Source organism: Heterocephalus glaber, unplaced genomic scaffold, assembly GCF_053883595.1.
Source record: "Heterocephalus glaber isolate CG9 unplaced genomic scaffold, H.glaber_assembly_v1.0 deba00001428, whole genome shotgun sequence".
In the NCBI taxonomy this organism is placed as follows: Eukaryota; Metazoa; Chordata; class Mammalia; order Rodentia; family Bathyergidae; genus Heterocephalus; species Heterocephalus glaber.
Genome location: NW_028258293.1, coordinates 18,645,871 through 18,665,998, shown reverse-complemented (window position 1 = coordinate 18,665,998; position 20,128 = coordinate 18,645,871). Strand labels below are relative to the sequence as shown.

General features: G+C 43.8%; 1 protein-coding gene and 1 pseudogene across 4 annotated transcripts in view; both read right to left on the bottom strand.

The window, feature by feature from the left end:
* Galnt18 (polypeptide N-acetylgalactosaminyltransferase 18) overlaps positions 1-20,128 on the bottom strand; it is a 343,509-nt gene that overhangs the window by 197,523 nt on the left and 125,858 nt on the right. The window lies entirely within an intron of this gene.
* The window catches only part of LOC147827990 (serine/threonine-protein phosphatase 2A 55 kDa regulatory subunit B delta isoform pseudogene), a 152,124-nt pseudogene that overhangs the window by 10,867 nt on the left and 121,129 nt on the right, over positions 1-20,128 (bottom strand). Inside the window, exon 2 of the transcript XR_015451447.1 lies at positions 1-20,128. This exon is cut by the window's left edge and continues 10,867 nt beyond it; it is cut by the window's right edge and continues 102,440 nt beyond it. The product of XR_015451447.1 is annotated as a serine/threonine-protein phosphatase 2A 55 kDa regulatory subunit B delta isoform pseudogene (transcript).

Sequence of the window (20,128 nt, the reverse complement as noted above, 5' to 3'; positions counted from 1 at the left end):
TATGTGGCCTCCTAACCCCTTGAACCTTCACCTCTTTATCCATAGAACAGGGATAAGAAAATACACCACTGGTGGATCTAAGGATGAAATGAGGTAATGTATGCACAGTTCTTGCACAGCCCCTGCTAACCAGGGAGGCAGTAACTGTCTTATTTGTGGTGCCTGGCCCTGGAAGGACAGTAGAGTCCCCTGTCTGCCTTGGATCAGTGGCTTGGTTCGTAAGCAAGACTGGTGTTCCAATATATACTCAGGGCAAAACTAGCCTGACCTGGCAGAAAGGTCAGCACAGCACCCTGTGGGTGGAGAAGTGTGAGTGTTGCTTCCAAGGATGTGCAGTGAGATGAATCTGTGTGAGTCTCCAGTTTGTAAGTAGAACATTGCACAGAAGAGTGCTGCTCCACAGCCTAGAAGTATCTCTTCTCCACGGGGTTTCAAATTTCATCTTGCTGCTAGGAGTAGTGGGTTCCCTCGATGGCTCAGCACATGTCAAGGGCCTCTTGGGCTGTGCAGGGACAACATGCAGTCCAGCCCCAGGGGCCCTCATTCCAGCCCCTTTGCTGCATGTTGGGAGAGAAAGGGGCAAGTGCCTGCAGGTCCCCTGGGCCACAGACAGTGGGAGGGCGATTCCCAGTGGTGTGGCCCCAAGCTCTGCTGGCAGAGCTCATTTGGGACCAGGCAGCTGCTGCGGACAGGGAGCCCTTCTGGGGTGCACAGTAACTCAGGGCCTGGCCACAAAGGGGAGTCACAAAGGCCTTGGGAGCATCCGGATCTGCATGCTTTTTTGAACCAAGGCACTTCACTGGCAAGGGTTGAGAAAGAAGATTAGGACATTTTCTCCCAGGGGTAGTGAGAGGAACCATGAAAATGCATGAGAGTAAAACTGAAAAAAAATATATAGGTAATTTATAAAAATCCATTCACGTTCCCAAAGTCCTTTAAAAACTGGAAGGACTCTAGAGGTGGCCTGGCCCAGATCCACTTTCAAAGCAGCAAAGGCCTTGAGAAGAGGCCCTGTGTCCCTCCACTCCCCACTCCTGTGATAGGGAGCTTGGTGCCTCTCTTCCTTGGCCATGGCCAACTGTTAGCTCTCCTTACAGCGGGACCACACTGCCTCCTCTTCCTCTTGAGCTCTGGACCCACCTCTGCCCTCCAGACCAGCACCGTCCAACAGAAAAAGAATGCAAGCCACATGTGTAATGTTAAATTTCCTAGTAGTCACATTAAAAATAGTACAAAGAAAAAGGTGAAATTAATCCTAATAGTATATTTTATTTAATCCAATACATCTAAAGCACTAGCACCTCAATGAACATTCTTCCCTCAGTGTCCAGAGAAAACTGGTTCCAAGAATCCCCACAGATGCTGAGATCTGCAGATATTCAAGTCCCTTTTATAATATGGCATAATACAGTACCTGCAAATAACCTACACCACCCTCTCTCCTACTTTCAACTATCGCTAAGCTATGTGTAATACTGAATACAGTGCAAATGCTATGCAAATGGTTGTTAAACTGTATTTAAGTCCATCTGTGTTCAGTACACATGCAATTTTTTTTTCCGTACTTGGAATCGAACCCAAGGCCTTCATACTCTGCTACATCCCTCAGCCCTTTTTTAAAATTTTGTGACAGGGCCTTGTTAAGTCATAAAGTTACCTAGACTGGACTCAAACTTGTGATCCTCCTGCTCTGGCCTCCCAGACAGTTCTGATCTGTGTTGGGCTGGATCAGAGGATATGAAACCTGCACCTATGGATGACTGACTGATCAGCATAAAAATGCCTAATGAGATATTCTGTATTATTCCATCTGAAGTCTGACTTGAGTATGTATTTCACACTCATAACACATCTCAATTTCGGCTCACCACGTTTCCAGTGCCCAACAACCACATGTGGTCACTGGCCCTGTACTGGGCAGCACTGCTTCTGACAGCTTATAAGCACCTCTTGTCCTTCCCACACCTGTCTGGCCACCCGGCTCACACATTCCCAGTTCTTTCCATTCTCCTTCAGGCTTTCCTTTTGTTTCCGTAAGCTACTCCAGCTTGTGTTTTTATTCACAGTAAATGGTAAATGCCTCGAATCTTCCCCACCTGCCACCATTAAAAATAAACTATTCCATATCCTTTCTTCTATGAAAGGCTGTCTACACAATAATACTTTGAAAGTAGTTTTATATTGTATTACTATTATTTAGCTTCAGGAAATGATAACACAAATAAATTACATCCAATGAGTAACCTTTGATATCCATTGAAAATACTCATTCATGCATGCATTCTTTCAACTGCTTTGGCTACAAATCCAAATTATTTTTCCCTGCCTTAATTTGAGCATCTGCATAGTTTTTCCTCAGTGGCTAAACTTGAAGGTCTCCATACACAGACCACTCATAGAGATGGACTGAACCCAGGTCACTGCCCAGAAACCCATCACACCACACCTGAGAAAGGACCAGGCCAGAGATGCAGAAATGGCTGGAGTGGGCCAATCCACCCCCTTGTACTCCCCTCCTTTCCTCTGCATCCTGGGCTCACGTCTCCAATGGAAAGAGACAGAGAAGCAAACAAGAGACGAGTCCCAACTTCCCAGTGAAACTTCCTGAAGGAAGCATGCAGAGCAACTACGGTGATGATAATGGTCATGGTATATAGGACAGCTGGCGGGTTGGGAGCAGAATGGCATGGCGGCTCAAGCACAGACTCTGTAGGCAACAGCTGGGAAGAGGTCCTAGCTCTCAATCTCAGTGAGCGTGCACGAGTTATCTGTGTGCCCTAAACTTCTGGAGATAATAACAACTGCCCATTTTATAGAGTGAATTAATTTTCTATTGCCAATGTAACAAATGACTACAAACTTAGTGATGTAAAATGACTTAAATTTATTCTTTTATAGCTCTAGAGGTTGAAATCTCAAGTGGGCCTCATTGAGCTATAGCAAAGGTGTCAACATGGCTGTGTTCCCCCTGTTGGGGAAAAGCCACGCTCTACCTGCAGCTTGTATAAGTAGTCCACATCCCCTGACTCATGGTCCCCTTCCCGCATGCCCACAGTCAGCACAGGTGGGTTGATTCTTTCTCACATTGAGCTACTCTAACTCCTACCTATCTTCTTTTGTTTTTTTTGTTTTTTTAGATTTAGGAACACTTTCCTTACTTCTAAAACTATTATATAGGTTTAATGCAATCCCGATTGAAACTCCAACAATATATTTCATAGAACTAGAGAAAACAATCCAAAAATTCATTTGGAACCAGAAGAGACCTAGAATAGCAAAAGAAATTTTAAGCAACAGAGATATGGCTGGGGGTATTACAATCCCCAACTTGAAACTATACTACAAAGCTACTGTGATAAAAACAGCATGGTATTGGCAAAGAAACAGACCTGAGGATCAGCGGAATACATTAGAAGATGCAGAAACAACTACAGATATGCTCAGCCACCTCATCTTTGATAAAGGAGCCAACCATCCTCATTGGAGAAAAGATAGCCTATTTAATAAATGGTGTTGGAAAAACTGGATTTCAACCTGCCAAAGATTAATTGACCCATGCCTATCACCATGCACTAAATTAAGATCAAATTGGATTAATGATTTAAATATTAGGACAGAAACAATAAATTTGCTGAAAGATAAGTTAGGTAGAACTCTTCAAGACATTGGCATTGGAAAAGATTTTATGAACAAACCCTCAGTGGCACGGGATCTTGCACAAAGAATCAACAACTGGGATCTCATCTTATTAAAAAGCTTCTGCACTGCAAGAGAAATCACCAACAGAGCTAAGAGACAACCTAAAATGTGGGAAAAAATTTTCAGCAACTGTACCTTAGACAAAGGACTACTATCTAGAATATACAAAGAACTGAAAAAAAATCAGACCCCTCAAATTCAAAGACCCAGTTCAAAAATGGGCATCTGAAATGAACAGATATTTCTCAGACAAAGAAGTAAAAGCAGCAAATAAATATACAAAAAAATGTTCAACATCACTGGTCATTCGAGAGATGCAGATGAAAACAACACTGAGATTCCACCTCACCCCACAAAGAATGGCTGCTATTAAGGAATCAACAAATAACAAATGCTGGCGGGGGTGTGGGGAGAAAGGAGCCCTTCTCCATTTTTGGTGGGAGTGCAGGCTGGTGCAACCACTGTGGAAATCCGTATGGAGATACCTCAAAGAACTAGGACTAGAGGTCCCATTTGACCCAGCTATTCCCCTGCTGGGGATCTTCACAAAAGAATTAAAAGAATCATACCACAGCAATATATGTGCACCCATGTTTATAGCTGCACAGTTCGTAATAGCAAAACCTTGGAAACAGCCCAAGTGCCCATTGACTGGAAACTGGATAAAGACGATGCGGAGTTTTTTTTTATAAAATGGAGTACTACTCAGCCATAAAGAACGAGAAACTACAGACATTTATAGCTAAGTGGATGCATATTGAGGCCATGCTCTTAAGTGAAATAAATAGGACACACGTGTAAATACCGAATAGTTTCTCTAGTGTGAGAAACTGAGAGTGTAATTAAGGATACACACGGATGAAATTGCCTAATAACATATTTCTCAGATTGTGTTTCCATCGCGTGTCATATGACTGTATCAAAATTTAAATTAGGGAGAAGTTTGGCTTATGTGGAGTCTGCTAACTAACTGGAGTTTTTTTCCCAGATCATTATTTGTTCAATGTTGGTTTTGGGGAGCTTTCTGAAACAAATCCCATCCTCTGGTGTCTTGTTGATGCTTGAGATGCTTTTTTAAGTTATATGAAAAAATGTTTAAGTGCTTTTCAGTTTTGTTTTGGTTGAGTTCTACTGTATTTGAATACTATTGTAGTTGTTTTCCCCTTGCATTGTTCTTCTTTGAGTGGTTTTAATTTTTTGTATGTGTGTGTGTGTTTGATAATAAAGTTATTTAATAAAAAAAGAACTCTTTACAGTGTATTGTTTCAGAATGTGTGATGGTTGATGGAATTAGTGAGTAAATCTGCCTGGCTCTCCTTGGGTACCAAGGGTAGGTATGGCCACTTGGCTAGAAAGGCCAGCAAGGAACATGGACAATGGCCATACCATGTTCAGGTGAAGGCTCTAGGATGGCAGAGAAAGATAGAGCTGGAAACAGAAACATATTTGACAACACTTTTTCTCTTGGAGGTTAGTTTTTTGGTCTATAAACTGGAAAGGAAGGCTCAGACTTAAATAAATACATTTATTTTGAGTAATGGCCTTTATTGAGCAATGTCCACCAATTCTGCTTCAAGTGTGTTTTCCCCCTGCAGCAGCAAGCATCTCTCCCTGGGCTAAAGGCAGAGCAATGCCAGGATTCCAGCCAAGGTCGCTTCTTTCCTCTGTTATGAAGGGAAGTAGGAAGTGCATCTCTGTTCTTTGACAGAAAAACAACCAACTTAACTATGCAAGACAAGGTTTTGTCCTCCAGGTAGCTTCTTTAGTTGATTTTGTCCTGGAATATACACAAATTATTGGTGGCAGCTTCGGCAATAATGTTCTCCATGGGGTGCCAGGCTGTGTGAAGGATCTTCTTATTGAAGTCCAGACTTCCACACTAATCTCATCTTTCTTTCTTTTACCACCTCTATATACTTTCTGGGGTTTTAAGCTGGCTCGGGGTTTACTGTTCTCTCTCGAAGCTTCCAGTGTAATATCCCTCCAAGTGTTTCTATTAAACATTCTAAAGAATTTGCTGTAGGACCCCGTCATGATAGCACTGTCTGAACCATTCCAGCAGCACTCAAACTTGTCAAAGATGCAGTCATTCTCATATAGGGAACAGAGCTTGCTTCGCAGGTACTCATTCATCTGATGGATCTCCACAGGTCTGCTCTCCATGTTAAGGTTCCATACCTTCACTGACAGGTAGTCTCTCGTCATCATGTATCGACCAGTGTAGCTGAATTTGACATCAGAGATGGATGAAATTATTTCTGAGGAAAAGGACCTACTGCTGGGATCTTCAGGCTCCTCAAAAAACTTAGAATGTCTGTCACAAAGGGCAGAGGAACGCATGTCACATAGCTGGATGGTCCCTTTGCTGCTGCTTTAGACAAACACATTGCACTGGTGTAGGTGGAATTTGGCAGCAGTGATGACTTCCGTCAGCTCTTCCATGTTAGCAGGCTTGATAGCCATGACGTTAAAGTTTCTATCTGTGATTTCTAAATGCCATAGGTTTATTCTCAGGTCATCTGCAGAAAGATATGTTTCATGATCACTATTTACTGAATGGAATTTATATGATATGTGTGAGCATTTGCAAAAATTTGCCATGGACTTGCTTCTACCATGAGGTCCATGGGCTTCAATATAGGAACCCATAATGCTGTAATTCTAAATGGATCTCGAAGTCATCCATCTTTATCTTTCAAGTTACAACCTTCTGCTTTTTTATCCCATTCACTTATTTTTCATAATTTAATAGTTTTATCATTTGTAGAGAGTAGAAAATGAGCAGCATTCTGTTATGGCAACCATCTAATTTTATTAATTTTTTCTTCAATTTCTAGACTTTTCAAATAGTTAAACTCTGGTTCATGACTTTGAGGTACTATAAACATTATATTCTCTCCTTGAATGAGGATGGCTTTTATTCTCTTGTTCCCGTTGAAAACTAACAACTCTGCCACCCTTGTCTCCTGTTGCAAGAAGATCTCCAGAGTAATTAACATTTCAACAGTTGAAATGATGTCAGCTTCCACCACGTCCTTATGGATGGCGCCGTTCACCTGTGAGAAGCACCACTGGAAGTCATTGCTGCCTGCTGGGCAGCTGCCACCTCCAGCTCCTGCCATGGCAGCAGGGCGGGACGGGCCTGCCCAGCCGAGTGCTCCCAACTCAGCTCTGGCTGCCACCACAGCCGCTGCCCCCAAAGAGAGGCTTTTTCCCTTTTCCCCTACCTATTTTCTTTATATTCACACTGGGCCCACTGAATTAATCTTCCCAACTCCAGGTCAACTGGCCAATTTAACTCCTCCTGGCCATGCAGTGAACTACATTCACAGATTCTGAAGATTAGGATGTGGACATCCTTGGGGGCCACCAATGCTCCTGCCACATAGGGTTGTTTGGAGAATCAAGTGAGCAGTGCTTGACGTATTGTAAGTACTCTATAACTCTGGGGGATTTTTGTATTTGGCCTCAGATCCTTGTGTGAACTCCTGGCCTTGGGAGGAATAGAGTGAGTCGGGTCCATTTTATCGAGCTTCCTTCCTCCTGGACCCAACTGAGTTCCTTTCAAGGATGAGCTGGCCACTTCCAAGTGGACACTCAACTCCTAAAAAGCCCTGTGTACGGGAGAGAAGAACAAGATCAAAAGACATCCCGCTTGAAAGGCAAGAGCTTTAACCTCATTGTTCTTCACAAGAAAAGCTCCCTTACAGGGCCCAGGCATATCCTTGGCCACAAAGATGGTTCTCTATGGGGAAATAATGAAGAGCAAGGAAGGCTTTGTCTGCCCTAGATGCTAAATGGCAAAATAAGAACAACACTGCTGCAGGTATTATCTAGGCAAACTTAGGAAAATGGTGACTTGGTAAAGGTAACACTAACAGTAGCTAACATTTATTCAGCAGTTACTATGTGACAGGCTCTGGGGTAAAACCTTTATGAAGCTTATCTCACTCAATACCCATAGCAACATAAATCTGGTAGCATTATTATGGGAGTTAGATGAGCAGGGTAGAAATAGCCTGCTGCTCTCAGACTGAGAGGTGAGAGAGTGTGATCCCTCAAGTCCAACCTTTGACATGGACGGGATTTCGAGAATGTGGTGCTGGGAAGGGATTAGGAGGCAGAAAGCTAAAACCTGTTCCTCTCAGCTGAATCTCACTGAGATGTGGAGCAAGTATCTTTGCTAAAGAGGAAAACATCTACTTGTGGCCACCACTGTCCACATTGGCCCATGTAAATATGGAATCTCCATGGCAGATCTCTTCCCAGAAAGAGTATAGGATTGATTCCATTCAGTTTAGCATGGTAGACTTTGGGAGTTTGATATGGCTTAATGCCAGATTTGCCATGTAAATATCAGTGATCTTCAGGAATGTTCTTAGTTTTACTCTGCTTCAGTACTTCATGTAAGAAGATAGTGATACCAATAAGAGCAAACACTTATATAGGTGTTTAACCTAACACCAGGTCCTGCTCAGCCTGGTGTGTTTTAATAATCATATGTTAACAACTCAATGAGGTAGATATTATTGTTATTCTATTTCACCGATAAGAAACTGATGCACAGAAAGTTTCTATCAATGAACCTGCCTAAAGTCATAGGTCCAGTGGTGGTCAGAGCTGTGATTTGAACACACTTACTCTGGCTCCGGCCTTAATGGTCCTAACAACTATTCAACACTACCTCACAAGGCTGCTATGATTTGAAGGTGTCCCCCAAAGGCATGTGTTGGAAATTTAATCCTCAATGCAACAGTGTTGAGAAGTGGGGCCTAAAGAGGGGTGTTTGGTCCATGGGCCCACTGTGCTGATGGATAGGTCAATGGCATTATCATGGAAGCAGGTTCATTATCATGATATGGGCTCCTCATCAAAGGACGTGTCCTCTTGCTTTGTCACTCTGTCTCTGTCTCTGTCTCTACCTCTCTCTCTCTTCCTCCCTCCCTCTGTCTCTCCCTCTTTCTCTGTTTCTCTCTCCCTCTCTTCCTCTCTCCCCCTCTCCCTCTCTCCCTTCTTCCCTCTCTCTTTCCTCCTCTCTCCTTCTCTCTCTCTCTCCCCCTCCATCTTTCCCCTTCACTCTCTTCTTGCCTTCTGCCATGGGCTGATACAGCAAGAAGACCCTCACTAGATGTTGGTTCCTTGATCTTCAACTTCCCAGCCTCCAGAATCAAGAGACAATCAATGTCTGTTCATTATAAATTACCCAGTCTCAGATATTCTGCTCTCATAGCACAAAAGAGACTGAGACACTGGCTTACCTCACAGGACTTCAGAAATTAAATAAATCATCAATAATCATGTGGATGTGTAATACCTCATATATAATAAAAGTATATGGTAACTGCCTGACATAATAAAGACAAAACTCATGAATAGTTATAGAACAGATGGTGGTGACCCAGCAATCATGTACCTTCGGGACCAATAGGAGTAGGTATAGGTGTTTCCAAATGCGGAGTTACAGGGAGGTCAAGCTGTCCCCTCCAATGTGGGATCCCTCTAACTTGTGTGGCAGAAACAGCCCTTCTCAGTAAACACAGCCAATAAACCTTGTGTTTCCCTTGACTTGTTCTCCAAATCATGGTGTGTTGGGCCTGGTTCTCCCTAAGGAAATGGATGTAGCTCAACATGGACTGTTAGAGGGTCTGTCTGGCATATCCAAGATTGGATGAGATGACCCAGTAGCATGATTGTTCTGGAACAACCACACTCAGCAGCCTTGAAAACACAGTCCCCAGAAGTGGGCTCTGGCAAGTATTGGAGGCATGGGTGGCAAGGGGGCAGAGGCAGGGTGTCCTCTGAGGTAAAGAGGAGCAGCAACAGAGGCCAAATCTGAGCCCCAGCAAGTGTCCAGAGAGACGTGGCCATCACTGGTGTATCTCACTTGTGTTCTTTGACCACGTGGGTTCATTATCACTAGATAGTTCAGAAGCCAGGTGGCTCTCCATCACATATGGTAATACAAGGGCATCTCTCCTTTCTGTCATCATAGGAGCTCTGTGGCAGCTGCTCAGATATAAGATATATTCTGTGAATTATTTGCAAAAGCCAGGTGTCAGAAAAGACCCACTATCATCAAAGAGCCATGAGCAGTGACATTTACAGGCAAGAACACCTTCCAGGCCTTCCTCTGGGGCTCAGAGTACCAATCCAGCCACGGAATGCAAAGGACAATTAGTCCTGGCAGATGGAGGATGTATCCAAAACCCTCTCCCAGGGTATAACCAATTAAAGCCTGGGTTTTTAAAAGCTGATTGATTCACTCAAAGAAGCAAATTCTGGGCTACAGAAGCTCTTCTGCTGAGCCATTTCTCCGCATTTCCCAAAGCAGATCTAAAACCTCCCAATGGATTTGGTTTTCAGATGGCTCTGCTCAGTCTGCTGATAATCTCTATGCTTCAAAGCACTTGCTGGGCATTTTCAGATGCATATTCATTTAATCATTCAACACAATTTCACTTCACCCTTTCACCGCAGAATCTGTGCCCTGGGAAGGTTGACAGCAGAGTGCTGGGGCAGAGGGCTGGGTAGAAAGAGTTGTATTGCCCGGTGCAGTTCACACCATAGCCACAGAAGCAGGGAGGAGGACCTCTGGGCCATGTGCTACCCCTTCCCCAGCAGCAGGACAATCTCACTTGGCATCCAAGCCACGCTGAGTCTGAGGAACAAAGCCTACCTATTACAGATGATCCAGATTGACAGAATCAGTAATGAAAAGCTCATCTCTCATGGAAGGAAAGAGTAACTATGATCCATTTAGCATTGACTCAAAATTTGATTTTTAAATTCTAAAAGGAATAATGGGTGATGCTGTTTTATTGGCTCAACCAGAATTAATGAGCAAAAGGGAAAGGGGAAAAAAAGGCCTTTCAGGGCAGGGAAAATCACTCCAAATTGTATAACAGTGTTTAAGCAACATCAGGCATCCTGGTGTTGGGCAAGAATGAAGCATTTTATCCAACAGTTATTTCACCGATGTCTTGCCAGCTTAGTCCCAGGCAGTAGGCAGACAGAAATTAGGAGACACCAGGTGCTGCCTTCCAGGTCACTTTCCTACTCATCCTGGCCTCACACAGCAACCCTGGTACTTGGCACCAGCCTGACTGGAAGCCAACAGCAATAGTACTGGAGAAGCCAAGAACTTTGCTATCAGAGGAAAGAACTGGCTCTAGCTGGAAGCAAGGGAAGGGAAGGGCACAGCTAGAAAGGGATCTGTCCTCTACCTCCAGAGGCGCAGCCCAAGGCCATGACTGTCCACTGCCAAGGGCCTCAACGGGGCAACTTTCCCTCAGCTGGGAAGCTTTGTTTGGCTTGTCTTCACAGCCTTAGGCCAGAGACAACTCAGAAAGCAACAACTGCTCACTCATTCAAACTTCATGGTTTTCTAAAGAGCTCCACCTTGCTACAGAAGCCTTAAATCCTCAGTTTTGTCATCTATAAAAGCAGATACTATTAGTCACCTCGAACAATCATTAGGGAATAAGGGATAATGTTAGGAGTTTTTAGTACAGTCTTCAGCATGCGGTGGTGCCTAGTACATGGGCAATGTTTACAAAATGGAAATTTTGTTCCCTACAGCTCAAGATTAGATTCCTTTGGAAGAAATCAATGAAGAACTCATTTATCACTGGTCCTCCCAGTTTGTTACCACTGAATAAATAGGAGCTTCCTCCCTTTCATTCACTGAGCAGCTCAGGTCCCAGCATGTGGCAGCAGATAAGAGGCCATGGAATTATCAGAGAAGCCATGACATAATGGTGCAGAGCTGGCTCTAGAACTAGACCGCCTGGGTTCAGATCCTAGGGGAGCAAATTACCCAATCTGCCTGTGCCTCTGTTTCCTTGCCCATAAAGTAGGACTAATAAAAGAGCTCAGGGGGGGTGCTGTAAAGATTTGATGAGTCCGTGCCTATAAAGAACTTAGCACAGTACCTGAAGAAAGCTTGAGAAACATGGCATTCTATTAATATTACCATCAACATCAAGAATAAGAGGAATAGACAAGGAATAAAATCCTAGAATAAAATCTAAATATAGGAAGATGACACTCAAGTTCCTGGCAGAAAACTTACTGTGCTAAGAAGCAGTACAGCAAGCCCGACACTTGAGACCAGGAACTGGGTTCCTTCCCCACCACCTCTAGTCTAGGACCCCCTGTGATCCTGACAGCCTGTTTCCCCCAGGCTGTGTTTGTCACTGGCCACCTTGCCTAAGAATGACCACTGACTCCGTGGGCCCAGGCCCAGGGTTGCCACATCCAAGAAGACTGGAGCTGTCTTTGTGCCCCACAAAGCTTGCCTCAAATTAGCCATCTCCCGCAGAGTGGTGACCACCTTCCAGACACAACTCAGCCCAGTGGGAAGCACACTGCAAGCTGAGCAGCTGCCCAGTCATCCTTTAAAATGTACAGGGGATGCAAAACCATGCTTCATTATGTGTCGCAGTTCCCATGTCCCTCTGGAATCTGCAACACATGCATTTCTAAACGGCCATGGCCTTTTTGTTTTGTTTTTAACTCTGCAGAGGATCTGAGTGGATTTGAACAGTTTCTCTTCCATTCTTCAGTCCTCACACTTTTCACCTGAGAGCATTTCCTCTGTGGCCACATCAGAGAAAGGAATTCAGCCCACAGCACCATTATTCAAAGCTAGTTTATAAGACTAACATCCTCATTGGAGGGGACGTATTTTAATCTTACAACTCCAGCCATGATCATCTGGGAGCGTCACAAATCAGATAGCAAATTCCACCACAGGAAAATGCAATAACATGGAGTTATAAGCCAATATGCACTCTGAGACTTGAGCATATGAATGTGGAATCTCTAACATGAATCTTCAAGAGCACCTTGGCTTTGCCTAGGGGAGGGGAAAGATGAGGAATGTCTCGAGGAACTCTGAAATTGCAGCTTAAATTTTTTAAAAAATTCCATCCAGGCAAGAGGTATGAATCCAAAAGTATTAGAAATCAGGGCATCATTTGTTAGCAGTATGAAGTTCTGAGCAGAAAGCCTGGACTTGGGGTTTTCAATCTTTGATTTCCAATTTTGATTACTAAACTCTACTCAGCACAGTAAGATGATGAGCAGCATTTTCTCAAAGTGTGGACAGAAATGTTTGGATTAAACAAAACTAAACATGTTTCTCTACTGAAGGAAGTAATTCTCAGAGCCTTAACAAAGCAAATAATGAATGTGAATCTCCAGCATTGGATTCAGTGTGCAATCTTTGCCCAAGTAAATTTACAATTTGGAGGGATAGTTTGTGGAGAGGAATAGAGGATCTTACAAGCCACATATCAAGAACCAAGAAGTCAAGGAATCAAGAAACCTGTGAAAGCAATATTGCCAGCCCGCTGGAGAAAATCAAATGAGCTCCACACTGAAGCAGCCATATTTGTTTGCTCGTTGGAAACAAAGAGATATAAGTGGAACCTAAAATGAAGTAGAGTCATGAAGGTCAGGTGCAACAGCCTTTAAAACTGGACACACTTAGAAAACATCAAGACCAAGCACTAGAATGAAAGAACATGTGCTCCAAAGCACCAGACAAAGGCAAAGGCTGAATGGAACGACCTACGAGAAACAAGACATACAGCCCTTGTGAATCCCAAGTGAGAACCATCCTAGTTATATAAGAGACAGCCGAGGCTCCTAGAGGTCCCTTATTACTGGAAACATTTGATGGAACATTCCAGGATGGAATGAGTGGCACCATAAAAGGCTGTAATCAAGAAGCAGGTGCTTGTATCTCCTTCTCTAAATCTGCCCTCAACTTCTCTAAGACTCCCAACTTGACTGTGCCCCAGACACTTTGCAAAGTGTATTACATCCATTCTTCCATTACATCTTCCTAATACTTGTGCTATTGGTATCTTTGTTTCACAGCTGAGGCTCAGAAAGGTCAAGTAACTTGTCTAAGGACACACAGAAAGGAATAATAGCAAGAAGCTCATGCATCTCTTGAATGAAGGAATAAATAAATGAATAACAAATATTTAAAAGGAGTCTTGCAAACATGTTCTCACATAATTTAAAAAGATTGGTTGAGAATAATGCAATGGAGTTTTTGATGACCTATGGACCTTGATTGATGACTACAAAGTCACTCTGCACTTGAAAAATAGCAGGCCCTTTCCCGGTGATTCAGCTATCACCAAGAGGCCTGAGATCTTCCCATCCATCAGAACACTCCACTGACTACCACACTGCAAACTGGGTCCAATTACAGGAAGAGTCAGCTCTTGCCTGATTTGGTTGAGCCCAACCAGCAGCCCCTGGGTTTAGCCACAAGCTCAAACTACCCAGTGGTACTTCCTGGCATGTACCACTTCTGGCATGAAGTATGCCAGAAAAATCAAATGAAAGGCCGTTCTCTCACAGGAAGAGACTTTTTCTACACTCACTAGACTTCTCTAACAAACAAGCAGCTCACTTTCTCCCAGTAGCTTCTCATCGCCTCTGCAGAGAACTAGAGGGAAGGTTACTCTGATGAGAATGGGAGAGCCCTGCAGAACCATCTGCCAGGAGGCATTGAGCCTCAGTTTCCACATGAAGACCCCACACTGTTCCGAATTCTTCCACCTCTCTGCCTCTGCAGCTCCCCTTGAAGTGGTCTAAACCACCACATTTCTGGCCTAGACTTCCCAGTAGTCTTCCTCCTAATCTAACCATTTCTATGTCAGTCTCAGCACACCCTGCAACCCACTAGCCACAGCAATCTGGACAAACTTCTAAAACAAATCAGACTGCATCACTTCCTCACTTGAAACTCAACCACAGTCTCAATGCTCATGTCACAGAACATCCACAAATCCCTTACAAGATCTGCAAGGGTCTCACCGGTCCTGCTCATCTCACGCTCACCCACACGCACTGTGTTCCAGTCACGTGGGCCTTCCGGCTTCCAGGCTCACTCCCACCTCAGGATCTTTGCAGTGACCCCAGGACCAGACTCTTCTTGTCATCCAAATCTCAGCTCAATCATTGCCTGCCATAGAGAAACCTTCCCTGACCACCCAGGGTCACCACCCACAGTGGCTCTATTGTCAGACACGCTGCCAAAAGCTTTGTCTTCTGTTTTTTTCTACAGAATTGCTTAAAAATTATCTTGCTTTTAATTTATGTTTTGCCCCTGGCCCCAGTACACACACACACACCACACACACACTGGATACAGCACCATGAGAACGGGGCCCTGGCCTATCTCTTTACTCACATCTCCAGATCCAGGCAGTGCTCAGCATGAGAGGCTGATTAATGAAGTCAGGTTGAATGAAAGAAGACATCAAAAGATTCTTACATGAATGAAGTGAGATAGTTATAGATGAAGAAGTTTATGGAGGAAGGGCATCCAATAAGCACTTAAAACACAGCATTTCATTAAACAAGTCTAATCCAACATGGGCAAGACCATTTAACTGGTTAATTCAAACAAATGGGTAAAGTAGGGATCCCTGAAATCATACATACCGTGACTCACATCTCAACACTATTTCAACATAAGACATTTCTTGCTAACCTACTGATGTAAGGCCAGTCTCTATTGGAGGTGTATCTCCAGGTTGAAGTTCTTTTTTTCTCTTGATCCATATTCTTTGTATATCATTTATAATTCCCAGAATTGGCTTTAAAATGCAGACATTAACTCTAAATGGTGAACTTGCCTTAAAATGGAAAAAGAATTTAAACTCATCTATAAAACAATATGAGTACAAAATTCTTCTAGGATTATGTAAAAAAAATTTTAATCTTTATCAGTTGCCCTACCAACAACTAATTTGGCAGCCATTTATTGGTAGCAAAGTTTTTTTACCCAATTGTTCAATGCATGCAACTTGGTTTTCCTAAGAAACAACTCCTTTTCACCCATATTTTATCAAGTCACTCAATATTTAATCAAATCATGTTAGCACAACAAGCACAAGCAGCAGAAATAGAGCAGAGAAATAGCTCTCTGACCCTTGCTGAGCACACAACCCAGGGTGGAACAGATGCTCATGGGAGTACTAGTGTTCCTCCACCAGCTGGGAGAGCCTAAAGGGCTCCAGCCTCAGTGATTGCGTTCTACAGAAGTAAGAGAAAGGAGAACACTGGAAAATTCATAAGTTGGGTGAGTAGATATGGGTTAAGAAATATTTCATTGTAGTAGTATCAGTAATTATAGTTGTAATCAAAGACAATTCAATGGAAATATGCCAAAATGTTTTTCCCAGTCGTGTTATATTCTGCTTAACAATTTCTTGTATCTCTCAAATTTTTGACAGCCTCATAAATAATATTTCATAAAAACAGAAAGAAATTGTGCTTTTGCCTGAGTCAAAAAACACCTACTGCTGAGAGTTACTGCTTCTAGAGCTCCTGTTCTATGCTAGCAATTTATATATGTTACTCCTGCTTCTCCGAGGCACTCTGCAAAGCAGGTACGATAATAACCATCTTTATAATGCTATGACTGTGTCCACTCAGGAGGGTCAAAAGTTACACAGGTCTCTGCTTCCATCTAAAATCCAGTGGTCCTCAACCTTTTTGCCACCAGGGACTGATTTCATGGAAGACAATTTTTCTATGGATAGAGGTGGAGTGGGGAGATTGTTCTGGGATGATTCAAGCATATTACATTTACTGTGCCCTTTATTTCTTTAGTATATTGTAATACAGGGGTCTTTGCTAATGTTACTCTGTATCTGCAGCTGCTCCCTGGTGCTAGCATCACCACCTCAACTATCCCTCAGATTATCAAGCATTACATTCTCATAAGGAGTGCATTCCCTCCTATGTGAAGCTTACAGTAAGGTTCATGCTCCTATGAAAATCTAAAGCTGCAGATGACCTGACAGGAGGTGGAGCTCAGGCAGTAATGTGAATGCTACACAAAGGCTACAAATACAGATGAAGCTTCCTTGCTGCCCCATTATTCATTTCCTGCTGTGTGGCCCAGCTCCTAATAGGCCACAGACTGGTCTTGTTATTTCACTCACCTGTGGGCTGAAGAACCCAGACCTGGGACAACTGGACCCAGAGCAACAGCTGGGATCCCCAGTTGGAACACACACTTTAGTACCAACACAGCATACAGCACTGTTGGGATCAGAGGGTGCATGAGTAATGAATAGAGCATAGGGGAAGAGGGGCTGCAGCACCAAGTGTCAGCAAAATCCCAGAGGCAGCTTCACAAAGATGGACAACAACTAGCTCCCAACAGTCCCTAACCTCAAAGAATTGAAGGGGTCCAACTATCAAAGACATAAAGACTCAGACCTAGAGAGCCAGAAAGAAAAGAGATCAAAAGAAAGGGAACAAAAACCAAAAGAGAGGCCAAGGACTGTGAAATCTTGGCATCTTTGCCATGTTCAGTCTCATCCCACTCACTTCTATAAAAAGGCTTAATCAGCAACTGCAAAGAGGATCTCAAAGCAAGTGACAAGGAGGTCCATAGGAAGAGTCATGGTGCAGGTTCTGGAAAAGGAGAAATCTGGGCAGAAAACTTGCATGAGGCTGAGCTCCCAGCGAGCTCCTAACACTGGTGGGCAGATACGAGGTTCCCATCTCAGTTTCATTACACCCTCCTTGGGTGGCTTCAGGCCGTCTCTGAACCTCTCCAAGGCTTCATTTCCTTACCTGGAAATAAGTGAAGCTAACACTGCCCCCTAGCACTACGGAGGCTGAAATGAGCTGATACAGGCCAGAACGTAGGCTAGTGGCAACATCTGGAGACATTTATGGTTGTCATAACATGCCTGGGAGGTAAAGAGAGGTGTCCAGCTGGCATCAATGGGTAGACATCAGAAGCCAGGGGTGCTGGTAAACACAGATAATCATCCCACAATGCACAGGGCAACCCCCATGACAAAGGAGAATCCAGTCCAATGTGGCAGTGGTGTCAAGGCTGAGATGCTCTTCCAATGATCCAAAATACAGGAAGCAAACTTCAGTCCCCACCCCATCCTCTTCCTGCTCCTCTTTCTAGACAGTGTATTTCATCAGGTAAGAAGCTAGAGATGTCTGTTCTTACATGCTCTGCCCCAAATGGTGCCCGCAAAGAGCATAGCACTGGGCTCTTCCCAAGCTGGAAGTGCCTCTCCTCTCTGCTCCTCCACAGGGATACATCCTGGTGCAAATCCTATCTCAGTCTGGATACCAGCGAGTACAGCAGGCCAGGGGAGGGTGCCTTCAGAGAGACACTGGGCTGGGAAAGCACCTCTGTGGACTTCTCTCCTATTTCTGCTCACAGAGATAAAATAAATGGCTCTTCCATGGGGCCCTAAGTTTGCCATTTCTCCAAGACTTGACAACAATCCTGTATTCAGAGGATAGGAGTCAGAATTCATTACTTCTCTCAATTATTCAATAAACATTGGTTTCTTTCTTTGGTGTGCACAGCACTCTAATGGTCTACGTTAGAAAAAAAAATCAGCGTTATTACTCTTCAAGCCCTGTAACTATTTAACCAAGACATCCATGGGAATGAATAAGTAACAGAGGGAAAGGGATGTTTAAATCTCACAGAACCTCAGATCTGACCAGCTTCATTTTAAATGGTGAAAATACCCATTTGATGAAGTGCTAAAAGTTAATATTATTCTATTATTCACTCATTCTTTATTAAGGCTTCAGAAGTGATTCACTGAGTTTCTGAAGCACAGTATTTTCTGCAGTGTTACTCTTTCATGAGCAAACGATTCCAAGACACAATCTGCCTATATTATACAATAATGCATCTTCCCCAGAGATGGCCCAAGTGAAGCCACTAATTTCTCGTTTCTAAATTCAACAGGGCCTGTTTCCACTTTGCTTGAGTGTGTGAGAGGATGCAGGAGAAAGTGCTTAAGAATTAGAAGTCCCTAAACAAATGTTGGCCCCTATTATCAGTATCAGCCATCATAATTTCCAGATTCCTAGGGGAAGAGTAAATGAGACTCAGCTTTGTGTTTTCAAGTGATGGGCTCCTAGTTGCTATGAGGACTTTTCTTTCCCACTTTCTCCTCTTACCTTACTTGCTGCCTTGCCCGCTGCCACACAGGAGGATCTTAGGGGCCTCACATGGGGAGACTATCAGTGGAAAGATCCAAGAAGCAACCTTGGACATGGCCCAGGCTGTCTGGCCCAGAGCAGGAAGTCTGCGAGAACACACCCACAGTTCTGAGTGCAGTGCCTGTCTAAGGACAAAGTACCCACTTCTGGGATCAGCTAAGCACCTTGTAAAGCAAGGCTCAGATTGAATAAATAAGACCCATCTCTAAAGGGAGGTGAGGCTTGCAGGATTTATGTGCTTCTGGGATCCCTTGTAAACAAGCTTAAATCAACAGTGCCTGCCTCTTTCCCCTTCTGTGGACTGTCTGACTTGGTTTGGAAGGTGGGAGTGAAAGGCCCCTCTGTTTGTCTAGGGTGTTCCTGGGCCTGGCAGGTGGTCAGAAGCACATATGGCCTTTGAGAGGCTTTGATCCCTGTTCCTCTCTCAGAAGAACTGCTCAGGAACACAGACAAGAGGCCTCTGCCACACTCTGCTGGCTTCTGTGTAAAGGAAACCAGGTAGCAAGAGCCAGGGCAGGAACAGAGGAGACAAGTCATGGACAGGAACAGCTGAAGCAAAGAAACCAGATGCGGGCTGTTGTTCGCAGCAGGATGGCCTGCTGCATAATTCATCCACAGTGGTTATGTTTATGTGCCTGTTTTTAAGGTTAATCATTTGTGTGTTTGATCGAGGCCTCCTTTCCTGATGGCTTCTGTTAGTACATGAACAGGACGCTTGGTATGAAATGCAAACATCCTCATTTGGCAGACATAGAGTTTGCTAAATTATCCTTCCAGCTGCAGATAAGTTGTGACATTTATAATAAGTTGCCAGTCATGAGAGGCACAGCATATCCTCAGAGAAATTCATAGCCAGATTTCTCACCAGCTTCAGTCTTTCACTCTCTCGGAAAGAAGAGTATTTTCCAGTCCAAGATATGAAATATTTAAGAAGAAAGCATGGTCACTCTTCTTTGGGGAGGTTGGTCAACTGTGTAAGGACCAGCTTAGACTCCAGTCCCCATCAAAATGTTTGCAGTATATATGCACTGATGGATTCATATCTTTTTTTTCGTACCAGGGATTGAACTCCAGACCTCGAGCTTGCGAGGCAGGTGCCAGAACCACTAAGCTAAATCCCCGGCCCTGGATTCATATCTTGAGGGGCCATTTGAAGGTAGCAGAAACTTTAGCAGGTAGAGTCTAGTTGGTGGTGGGTGGGGAAAGTGCCCATATTTTGTCCCCAGCCTCTTCCTCTGTGTGCTTCCTGGTCACCATGAAATGATCTATCAAATGCTCCCCACCATGATGTTCTGCCTTTCCATGGACCCAGAAACAACAAAGCCAAGTGACCATGGACTGAAACCTCTGAAACCATGAACCAAAAATAAATCTTCCTTCCCTTTAAGTTCTTTACCTC